This window comes from Castanea sativa, chromosome 2 (genome assembly GCF_040712315.1).
Source record: "Castanea sativa cultivar Marrone di Chiusa Pesio chromosome 2, ASM4071231v1".
Classification (NCBI taxonomy): Eukaryota; Viridiplantae; Streptophyta; class Magnoliopsida; order Fagales; family Fagaceae; genus Castanea; species Castanea sativa.
The window spans coordinates 43,470,202-43,481,930 of NC_134014.1; positions in this window are offsets into that span (position 1 = coordinate 43,470,202).

Consider the following 11,729-nt stretch of genomic DNA (forward strand, 5'->3'; position numbering starts at 1 on the left):
CTTTATCTTTGACATTTCTCCAACACCGGTGCTTTTGGGGCATTCTAGGGTTCACCCCTTTTAACCACTGGCCTTAACCGTGTCATCCCCTAATCTTTGCTATGAAATCCCGAGTTCTTCGGTGTCCATCCGAGGGTAAGTTCACCCTCGGCTGGAGCCTCGGATCCTCGGCGTATGGGTCGACCCATAGTACTAACAAATTCTAAACCCAGGAGCAGGTCGGCCTTCCTTAACACGGCCCAAAAGGCCCACATTCCCATCAGGATCTTTTTACCCCCCACAATAGCCCCTCAAAACTCTAATTTTCAACGTCCGAGGAGAAAAATAGGGTTTTGATCCGACGAGAATCTACTCCACACATTTTGTGAGTGATGGCATGTGTGGAAATCGTTTCGCGTCCCAAAAGACGCCACTTGGCGGTTTTATTTTCAACAACGCGCGTATTTATTACTGTAAGTTACTCTTTGTCTCCCATGTTCAACGGTGAGATAGGCATCCAACGGTCCTCGTTATTCCACGAAATTTTAGGCGGGACAAATATAATTTCGAGGCCACCTTTTCGCACGTCGTGACGCTTCGGGAACCTGCGCCTTCATTTAATTCATCAGGGACTAATCCCATCAAAACATCAACAATCATACTTTACCTGCAGAAAACCGTGGAAACCTGTACCTTCAACTTTGTAAGTTCTTGCTCTCTCTATTCTTAACCTTTTCTCCTCGGATACAGTCCTCGGCTGTCTTCGTAAATATTCTCCCCTTTAGATTTTAGCCTTTCGTTCATTTCTAATGGGTAGGTTTAAGTGTCTAGTTGATACCGCCGCTGGGATGGAAGGCTTTAGGGCCAAATACCGTATTCCCAGTGATGTAGGGTTAAAATATTGCCCGGCAGAAGCCGTGGCCGGTTCTAGGAAAGAGGGAGAGGTTATCATCCCAATGATAGCCTTTATAGAGGGTGGGATGACCCTTCCAATGAAACCTGTAACTAGGGAATACCTTCGCAACCACCGGTTGTGTCCCGATCAGTGCCTCCCAAACGTTTTTAGAGTTTTGGGTAGTGTAGATGCTCTGAACGAGCAGATGGGTTTAAACCTCACATGGCACGATGTCGTGTTTCTATATGAGTCCCATAAACTTTCCAAAGTAGGTTACTACATTAAGTCCCATTCTAGTGTCGTTAGGTTAATCTCCTACCTGCCCAAATCCAACAAAGGCATGAAGAACGACCACCTGATCGTCTCTGGGAACTGGCACGACGGCTTCCACTGCCCAGTTGAGTGGGGGGATCCAGGTGCGATGCCGTAGGATTAATCTCCCCACAACACAACTTCTTCTAACACATACAGAAATGCATATTCATACTTACTTAAACTTGTTAAATATCTGTGTGAATCTGACCAGGTTTGTTTGTTTTGATGTCTTTTTCGCAGATAAACAACACGTGCGTCCTCGTCTGAGTCACTGTAACGTCGCAGATCTAAACCGAGTACTTCGCTCCGAGGTGTTCGTTAGCGAAGACTTACAACTCCGGGCTGCTCATCTCATTCTAGGGTACACTCCCATTTCCTCGGACTTCCAGGAGATAGAGAACGCCATAGTTGCGGGTGACCAAAGACGAAGGAGGATAAATGTAGCTCGGCCCCACTTTCTGGACGACCGCGACCTCCCGGACGCTCCTAACACCGTTTTGTACCACCGGCCTATAGCAGCCATTCCCCTCGCTGTGCACTCACAAGCAACTGTCGTTCCAGAAGAGCAGGTGTCTTCTTCGCATACACTAGACGACGAGATAGACCAATTCCGTCTCGAAGACACCGAGGGACCTCGCGGGAATCAGTTTGTTGTACTTTTCGACGAGGAGGAAGAAGCCGCCGAGGCCTATGGAATTGCAGGGTTTGTGGTTGCCCTACCTGAGGACGAATCCGAAGAAGATATGGGAAGAATGCAGGGTCTCCTCACCAATAGAGCTGCTAAGGTTGTAGAGAAAAAGACGGGGACGTCCCAAGTTCCCCTATCTTTACCACCTCCCCCTCCTCTAGCTGAACCAAAATTTCCAGCCGAGGATCCCAAGAAGAAGAGAAAGGGGGATACCGAGGGGACGATTAATAAGGACCCCAAGAAACCACGACAACAACCCCCACCGGTTCAGCAGCAAAAGCTGGACAAAGGCAAGGGTAGGGCCCGCTCGGTTGAAATCGGGGAAATCAGGGACGAGGCTGAAGTACGCCGAGCACCGACCACCTGGTCCCCCAATCTAAGACTGGACGGCGCACCCATCTCCTGCCAGTCCAGTATAAGGGCGGTTCAACAAGGCCATGCCCACCACTTGGCCGAAGTGTTGGAACGCCCTCTCCTGCTGCCCAAGGACATGGAGTCCTTGGAAAAAATGGGCCAGCCACAACTATTCCTCTCACTAAAAAGAGACTTAGCGCTGGTAAGTTTTTGCCCTTTTTTTTTTTTTAGGAAGATTCCACTTTTAACAATATTTATAAGTAAGTTTTTTTTTACTATTCCTAATTCCATCATACTTTGTTACAGGCCATTCAGGAAGTCTTTGTAGCCGAGAAGTTTATAGAAGACACTCGGAAGATAGCCAGAACTGAGCTCGAAATCAGGCTGGAGACTGAGAAGTCCTTGGGCACAGCCCTTGCTGAGAATGAGAAGTTGACCTCAGAGGTGGCTGATTTGAGGAGAGAGAAAAATGGGGTCGAGTCAAACTTGAAGACCATGAAGATCCAGATAGAAGGACAGCGCAAGCTCCTTCGTGAAAGAGATGAAGAGCTCTCCCAAGCTCAAAGGGAGTGCTCGGATCTGAAAAAGGAACTGGCGTTGATGAAGGAAGAAGCCAGATCCTTCCAACTCTCTCTTCAAGCTGCCAAGCAGGCGAGTTTCGAAGAAGGGGTAGCAACCACCGAGGAGCAGCTGACAGAGGAATTCGCGGCTTTATGCTGGGAATACTGTCAAAAAGTATGGGGGAAGCTTTAAACGTAGCAGGAGTTCCTCTATCTTCGGATCTGAGGAAGTCCGAGAACGTTTGGCTTCCCCTGGAAATACAGGAGATTGAAGAGGCTCCTGCTGCCACTCCTACCCCTGAGACAACTCTTCCTGCTCTACCTCCGGTGGTCCCACAGCAAATTCCTGATCCTACAGAACCTTCTGGTTCCAACAAAGAGAAGGAAGGAGGAGGGAATGCAGAGAAGGACTTGAGCCAGACAGTGGAACCCAACGTCCTTCCAACGAAGACAGCAGATAAGGGAAAGGAAGTCTTGACTCCCTTTGAGCTGGAGTTGAGAAAGACCGAGGGCACCAATACCTCTCAGCAAGACCCCCCTACAAAAGCTTAGGACCTATCTTTAGGACTTCTCTTTTTCCATTTTTGAATTATATATGTAATGTATATTTGACTGATTAATGAAGAACAATTTCATTTGCTTTTCACTTGGGTTGTATCTGTTTTTACTTTATTCTTTTTGTACTTATTACAGAAGTTTCTCAGAGTAAATAAATCTAACTCCAAGGATTGCACAATCATAACTTTCACATAGTCACGCGCATATTATTAAAGATTTAATAAAAGGTGACATGGTTAATATATTTGAACAATGCCTCGATTAAAAAGAAGAGAGGACCTCATATAACAATTAAACCTTTATAATGCATAACACTGTTTCTAGTAGGATGTAAGATCCGAGGACCATTCCTTACACAAAATTGCTTAACACTTAAAGATATAAAACTTAAGATCCGAGTTTAATAAACAGTAACGCATTAACATCCAGACATGATAAGGAGATAACTTTGACCAAAGTTGTAACTTCAAATGTTAATTTTCCCAAAGCAGGAGGTCCAAAGACCCGACATAACTAAGGTTCTGTTTAACAAATGACAAGACATCAATTTCCACAAGGTTTGTGGTCCGAGGACTGCACTTAACCAAGTTTCTATTTGATTCTTAAAAATAATAACTTCAAATGTTAATTTTCCCAAAGCAGGAGGTCCAAAGACCCGACATAACTAAGGTTCTGTTTAACAAATGACAAGACATCAATTTCCACAAGGTTTGTGGTCCGAGGACTGCACTTAACCAAGTTTCTGTTTGATTCTTAAAAATGATAACTTCAAATGTTAATTTTCCCAAAGCAGGAGGTCCGAAGACCCGGCATAGCTAAGGTTCTGTTTAACAAATGACAAGACATCAATTTCCACAAGGTTTGTGGTCCGAGGACTGCACTTAACCAAGTTTCTGTTTGATTCTTAAAAATGATAACTTCAAATGTTAATTTTCCCAAAGCAGGAGGTCCGAAGACCCGGCATAGCTAAGGTTCTGTTTAACAAATGACAAGACATCAATTTCCACAAGGTTTGTGGTCCGAGGACTGCACTTAACCAAGTTTCTGTTTGATTCTTAAAAATGATAACTTCGAATGTTAATTTTCCCAAAGCGGGAGGTCCGAAGACCCGGCATAGCTAAGGTTCCGTTTAACAAATGACAAGACATCAATTTCCACAAGGTTTGTGGTCCGAGGACCGCACTTAACCAAGTTTCTGTTTGATTCTTAAAAATGATAACTTCAAATGTTAATTTTCCCAAAGCAGGAGGTCCGAGAACCCGGCATAGCTAAGGTTCTGTTTAACAAATGACAAGACATCAATTTCCACAAGGTTTGTGGTCCAAGGACTGCACTTAACCAAGTTTCTGTTTGATTCTTAAAAATGATAACTTCAAATGTTAATTTTCCCAAAGCAGGAGGTCCGAAGACCCGACATAGCTAAGGTTCTGTTTAACAAATGACAAGACATCAATTTCCACAAGGTTTGTGGTCCGAGGACTGCACTTAACCAAGTTTCTATTTGATTCTTTAAAATGATAACTTCAAATGTTAATTTTCCCAAAGCAGGAGGTCCGAAGACCCGGCATAGCTAAGGTTCTGTTTAACAAATGACAAGATATCAATTTCCACAAGGTTTGTGGTCCGAGGACTGCACTTAACCAAGTTTCTGTTTGATTCTTAAAAATGATAATTTCAAATGTTAATTTTCCCAAAGCAGGAGGTCCGAAGACCCGGCATAGCTAAGGTTCTGTTTAACAAATGACAAGATATTAATTTCCACAAGGTTTGTGGTCCGAGGACTGCACTTAACCAAGTTTCTGTTTGATTCTTAAAAATGATAACTTCAAATGTTAATTTTCCCAAAGCAGGAGGTCCGAAGACCCGGCATAGCTAAGGTTCTGTTTAACAAATGACAAGACATCAATTTCCACAAGGTTTGTGGTCCGAGGACTGCACTTAACCAAGTTTCTGTTTGATTCTTAAAACTGATAATTACAAATAAAAGAGCTAATCATGACTGTGGAATATCAACTGATAAATGCACATTTCATTAATAGTAATACCTTCTAAGATTATTTACATTCCATGGACGTGGTACAATTTTTTCGTCTAGGTCAACTAACCTATACGACCCTATGCCTGCTACTGAAACAATGCGATAGGGGCCTTCCCAGTTGGGTCCCAACTTACCCCAAGCTGGGTTCTTAGAAGTGCCTAAAACTCTCCTTAGTACAAGATCACCTGGCGCGAGTGGTCTTAGTTTCACGTGGGCATCATACCCTCGTTTTAGCTTCTGTTGATAATAAGCCATTTGGACCATAGCTGCCTCACGCCGTTCCTCAAGTAAATCAAGATCCTTTTCTAGGAGTCTTTTATTATTCTCTGGGCTAAAGGAACTCGTCTTTAGGGTAGGAAAACCAGATTCCAGTGGTATCACCGCCTCGGCTCCATAAGTCATAGAGAATGGAGTTTCTCCAGTGGACCTGCGCGGTGTGGTCCGATACGTCCACAGAACATGAGGGAGCTCTTCTATCCATCTGCCTTTTGCATCATCCAACCTCTTCTTGAGCCCGTTGACTATGACCTTGTTAACAGCCTCGACTTGTCCATTTCCTTGAGGATAAACTGGGGTGGAATACCTATTTATAATACCCATGTCACCACAATACTTCCTAAAAGCCTTACTATCGAATTGGACACCATTGTCCGAGATGAGTGTGTGTGGTATTCCGAATCTAGTGACGATGTTTTTCCAGACGAACTTCTTGGAGTCAACATCTCTAATATTTGCCAAGGGCTCGGCCTCAACCCACTTGGTGAAATAGTCTGTTCCTACAAAAAGCCATCTTTTGTTTTCAGCTGCCCTCGGAAATGGCCCTACAATGTCCAAGCCCCATTGTACGAAAGGCCAAGGGCTGGAGAGAGGGTTAAGAACCCCTCCAGGTTGGTGAATATTAGGGACGAACCTCTGACATTGATCACATTTTCTGGCATAGTCCTGAGCCTCCCTCTGCATATTGGGCCACCAATAACCCTGAGTCAGGGCTCTATGGGCTAAGGACCTTCCCCCCTGTGTGGCTCCCACAAATTTCCTCATGCAATTCCTCCAGTAATGCTTCTGTTGATTCAGGGTGTACACACAACAAATACGGTCCTGAAAAGGACCGTTTATAGAGCTTCTGATCCTCGGACAACCAGAAACGCGGCGCCTTTCGACGTACCTTTGCTGCTTCTGCCCTGTCCTCGGGAAGGATGTCATTCTTAAGAAAAGATATGATCGAATCCATCCAGCTAGGACCAGGCCTTATTAGATGGATGCGAGGCGCGTTAGCAGTTACAAGAGAAGGTTCTACCAAATCCTGAACGAGGATAACCCTTGGTAAACCTTGAGCCGAGGATGTTGCCAACGTAGCCAAGGAATCTGCATGAGTGTTTCCACTCCTAGAAACGTGAGCTAAGACAAAGGAGTCAAATTGAGCCTGCTGGCGTTTGACCTGGGCCAAATATTCCTGCATTCTGGGGTCTCTAGCCTCCATGGTCCCCATGACCTGGCCGACCACTAACTGAGAGTCTGAGAACACATGGATTTCCTTGCCACCCATCTTATGTACCATCTGCATGCCTACTAAGACTGCTTCATACTCGGCCTCATTGTTAGTAGCCGAGAAGGCCAATCTCAAAGATTTTTCGAAGACAATTCCTTCAGGGGACATTAGGACAAGTCCAACACCAGACCCTTTTTGATTAGCAGCCCCATCCACATAAACTCTCCAAGCCGAGGGCGATACGGCCGTGATCACACCAACTGATTTTTCACCCATGTGTGCTTCTTTCGAAGTTTCTTCTAACAATGGTTCAGTAAACTCTGCCACTAAATCAGCGAGGACCTGACCCTTTACCGAAGTGCGAGGCTTGTATTTAACATCAAAGGCTCCCAAAATGGTTCCCCATTTTGCCACCCTGCCAGAATAATCAGCACTACGCAACACAGCCTTGAGAGGCAACTGGGTCAAAACAACCATAGTATGAGATTGGAAATAATGAGGAAGTTTGCGCGTGGCGTGGACTACAGCCAGAAGCGCTTTTTCCAAGGGCAGATAGTGCACCTCGGCCTCATTCAAGGACTTACTAACGTAATAGATCAGTCTTTGCACTCCGCTTTCACTTCTTATAAGGACTAAGCTCACCGCGTGGACAGCCACGGCCAGATAAGCGAACAAAACCTCGTCCACCTCAAGGCGAGATAAAATGGGTGGGCGAGAAAGATAATGCTTAAGCTGTTGGAAAGCTAACTCGCAGTCCTCGGTCCATTGAAACCCTTTCCACTTGTTCAACAACTGAAAGAAAGGACGGCATCGGTCAGCTGACCGAGAGATAAATCTATTCAACGCAGCAATCATCCCGGTCAATTTCTGAATCTCTTTTGGGTTCCGAGGCGGCTGCAAATTCTGAATAGCCTTAACCTGCACTGGGTTTACCTCTATGCCCCTATGAGTAATCATATATCCCAAGAACTTTCTAGACCCCACACCAAAAGAGCATTTGGAGGCGTTAAGGCGCAACTTATACTTCCTTAGCATCTGGAAGGTGTCGGCCAGATCTGTCATGTGTGAAGGTACTGTCTTACTCTTCACCATCATATCATCCACATATACTTCTATGGTTTTCCCCAGTTGCTGTTCAAACATTCGAGTCATCATTCTTTGATAAGTAGCCCCAGCATTTTTTAACCCAAATGGCATGACCTTATAATGATAGTTCCCGGTTGGAGTAATGAAAGCAGTCTTCTCCTGATCCTCTAACGCCAAGGGAATTTGGTGGTAACCCTGGAAGGCGTCCAAGAAACTCATCCGAGGGTGTCCGACAGTAGCATCTACCAATTGATCAATCCGTGGCATTGGGAACGAATCTTTAGGACAGGCCTTGTTAAGATCAGTAAAGTCCACACATACTCTCCACTTGCCGTTCTTCTTTTTAACAACAACAGTATGAGCCAACCATTCAGGGTAGAAAACTTCTTTGATAGCCCCCGCCCTTTTGAGTTTAAGAACCTCTTCCTTCACAGCCTCATAATGTTCCCGAGAAGATCGCCGAAGTGGCTGCCTCCTCGGAACGATGGCAGGATTCACGTTTAAACGATGACAAATGAAGTTCGGATCTACGCCTGGAGCCTCATAGGGGTCCCATGCAAAGACATCTAAATTATCCTTCAGAAATTTCAACAACTCCATCTTCTCTTGGTGTGGCAAACGTATGCCAACTTGGAAGAACCTCTCTGGATCATCTGTTATTACAAACTTCTCTAACTCCTCACAAACGGCCTCATCTCCTGTCATCGCTCCAGGTGCCTCCGGACCTGTTAATTACTATGACTCCTGGATGGGCAAAGTTGATAACTCAATTTCTGACTGACGAAGTACTACAGCCGATATGCATTGCCTGGCCACTACCTGGCTGCCGAGGATTTCCTCAACATGTTCCCCCGAGGGGAATTTAACCTTAACGTGCAAGGTAGAGGAGACGGCTCCCAGAGCGTGCAACCATGGCCTGGCGAGGATGGCTGTATATGGAGAGTACGCGTCAACCACAATAAAGTCCACCTCAACCGTTTCTGAGCCGGATTGAACGGGCAAACGAATTTGTCCCTTCGGCACAACGGCTCTCCCTTCAAAACTTATGAACGGCGAATCATAAGGAGTAAGATCTTCCAACCTCAATCTTAACCCCTTAAATAGATCAGGGTACATGATATCTGCACCGCTGTCCTGATCTATCATCACCCTTCTCACATCATAATTTCCTATCTTGAGGGTAACCACAAGAGCATCGTTATAGGGCTGGATAGTTCCTATTTTATCCTCCTCGGAGAAACCCAAAACGGGTAAAGTGCCATTTAATCTCTTTGGCCTGCTACCCATATCCTCGGCCTGAGGATGGGAAACCGTCATCACCCTAGTGGGACCTGAGCCGGTCCTACCAGGTGCAGCAAAGATAACATTAATTGTTCCCAATGCTGGTCGAGATGAATTGTTCCTCTGGTTGTTTGAACCAACTTGACTGACCTGCCCAGTGGGCTGACACAAGTGCTGCTTTAACTTTCCCTCACCGACGAGCTGCTCTAGATGGTTCCACAAGGTCCGACAGTTCTCGGTAGTGTGACCCACATCCTGATGGTACTGACAAAAGAGGTTTTGATTTCTTCTCGCAGGGTCCCCTGCCATCTTGCCGGGCCATCTGAAGAAGGGCTCTTTACGAACTTTTTCTAATAACTAATGCACTGGTTCTCGGAACACAGTACTTACAGCCTGAGGTGCTGCCGAGCCGGATTGTCCGAAGTAATCCCTCCTCGGTTGTTTTTTGTGATATCTGTCCGACCTGAAATCCCTTCTCTCCTGCGGGATAACCTTTTCCTTCCCTTTCCCCTGCTGTTGGTCTTCCTCTACCCTTTTGTACTCATCAATACGATCCATAAGACGGCGTACGCTGCGGACGGGCTTTTTCGTCAAAGACTTTCTTAGGTCGTGATCAGTAGGGAGACCCACCTTAAAGGTATTAAGCGCCACCTCATCAAAGTCACCATCTATCTCGTTAAACATCTCCCAGTATCGATCGGAGTATGCTTTCAGTGTCTCCCCTTCCTTCATGGCCATGGATAGCAGGGAGTCCAATGGCCGAGGGACTCTGCTACACGTAATGAACCGCGAAGCGAATGCCCTAGTTAGTTCTCCAAATGAGCCTACAGACCCCGATTTGAGACTGTTAAACCATCTCATAGCCACAGGTCCCAAGCTGGAGGGGAAGACTTTACACATCAGAGTCTCGTTGTGAGAGTGCACTGCCATCCTCTGGTTGAAGTGACTCACGTGCTCCACCGGATCAGTCCGGCCATTATAGATGGTAAAGGTGGGCTGGGTGAACCTCCTGGGAAGCCTCCCCCTCTCAATCCTCCGTGAAAAAGGAGATTTAGAGAGTTGGTGCAACGCCCTACTCATGGTATCGTTGCCTAAGCCCCTAGAACGAAGCTTCTTACGTTTGCGGGTTGGCTGGTCGTCCTCCTCACCGGAGGATGTTGCGCTGGTGGGGGAACACGACCTTGAACTGTAGCCAACTCCCCTATCCTTCTCCGAAGAAGAACTAGACGAGGACGGGGAAACCTTACGTTTAGCATGGCGTAACTTCCTCTTCAAACGATTGATTTCCTTATGCATGGATTTAGAACCCTCATCGTGGGTAGTGCTACCCCCACCATGAGTATGGCTAGCCCCTGGGTATTCTGTATGGACGCTTCCCTCACGATCCCTACGATGTTCAAGACGTTCGAAATGATCTTCCGGTTGTGATCCTTGTGACTCTGCATGGTGAGAGCCTAAGCCTGCCATAATATCCCTACCTCTTCTAGACTAGGTCCCCACAGACGACGCCAATTGTAAGTGCACAATTGCACCTGGCCCCAAGAACAGTTATGGGCTCAGGCCCAATGAGCCTTAAACAATATGAATTTGTAGAGTGTGGGCTTGAAACCCAGGTTAGAAGTGTGTGAGGATTCAATGACAAACTAAAGATTGCAAGTACTTGGAATCAACAAGGAATATTGTAAATCAGCTTCCTCGGATGTAAGCCGAGAGTTGTTCTTATATTATATCTTTCTCTTTGTTTCTTTTTCCTTTTAGGTTACAAAAAGTCCGTCGTCTTTTTTCTGTCTTAGATCCTTTTTAAATACTACTCCTTTGAATACTTTATACACGTGTTGCCCCACCTCCCCCTTAGCCTAGATATTTCCTTTCTCAGTGCCTTTGAATAGTAACCAGAAGTTTCTCTTCCACTGTTCAGGTGTCACTTCCCCATAAATGCGGCCAGGGTGGTAGATGCAGGGTCTTTAATGTGGAGGTAGCAGCCTTTATCTTTGACATTTCTCCAACACCGGTGCTTCTGGGGCATTCTAGGGTTCACCCCTTTTAACCACTGGCCTTAACCGTGTCATCCCCTAATCTTTGCTATGAAATCCCGAGTTCTTCGGTGTCTATCCGAGGGTAAGTTCACCCTCGGCTGGAGCCTCGGATCCTCGGCGTATGGGCCGACCCATAGTACTAACAAATTCTAAACCCAGGAGCAGGTCGGCCTTCCTTAACACGGCCCAAAAGGCCCACATTCCCATCAGGATCTTTTTACCCCCCACAACTGTTAGTTGTGATTTTTTTTTTGATAAATAATGTTTTTTTTTCAAATTATTCGATTAAAAAGACTCTTCAGAAAGTTATTTGATTAAATAGCCTCGTTTGGAACTTGACTTAGTGAAAATCGATTTTCCGGCACAACTTGACTTTTCAAAATTCGAGTTTCAAGCAACCACCACTAATGTGGCACGAGTGATGTGGCATTAGTCCCACTTGGAACTCGA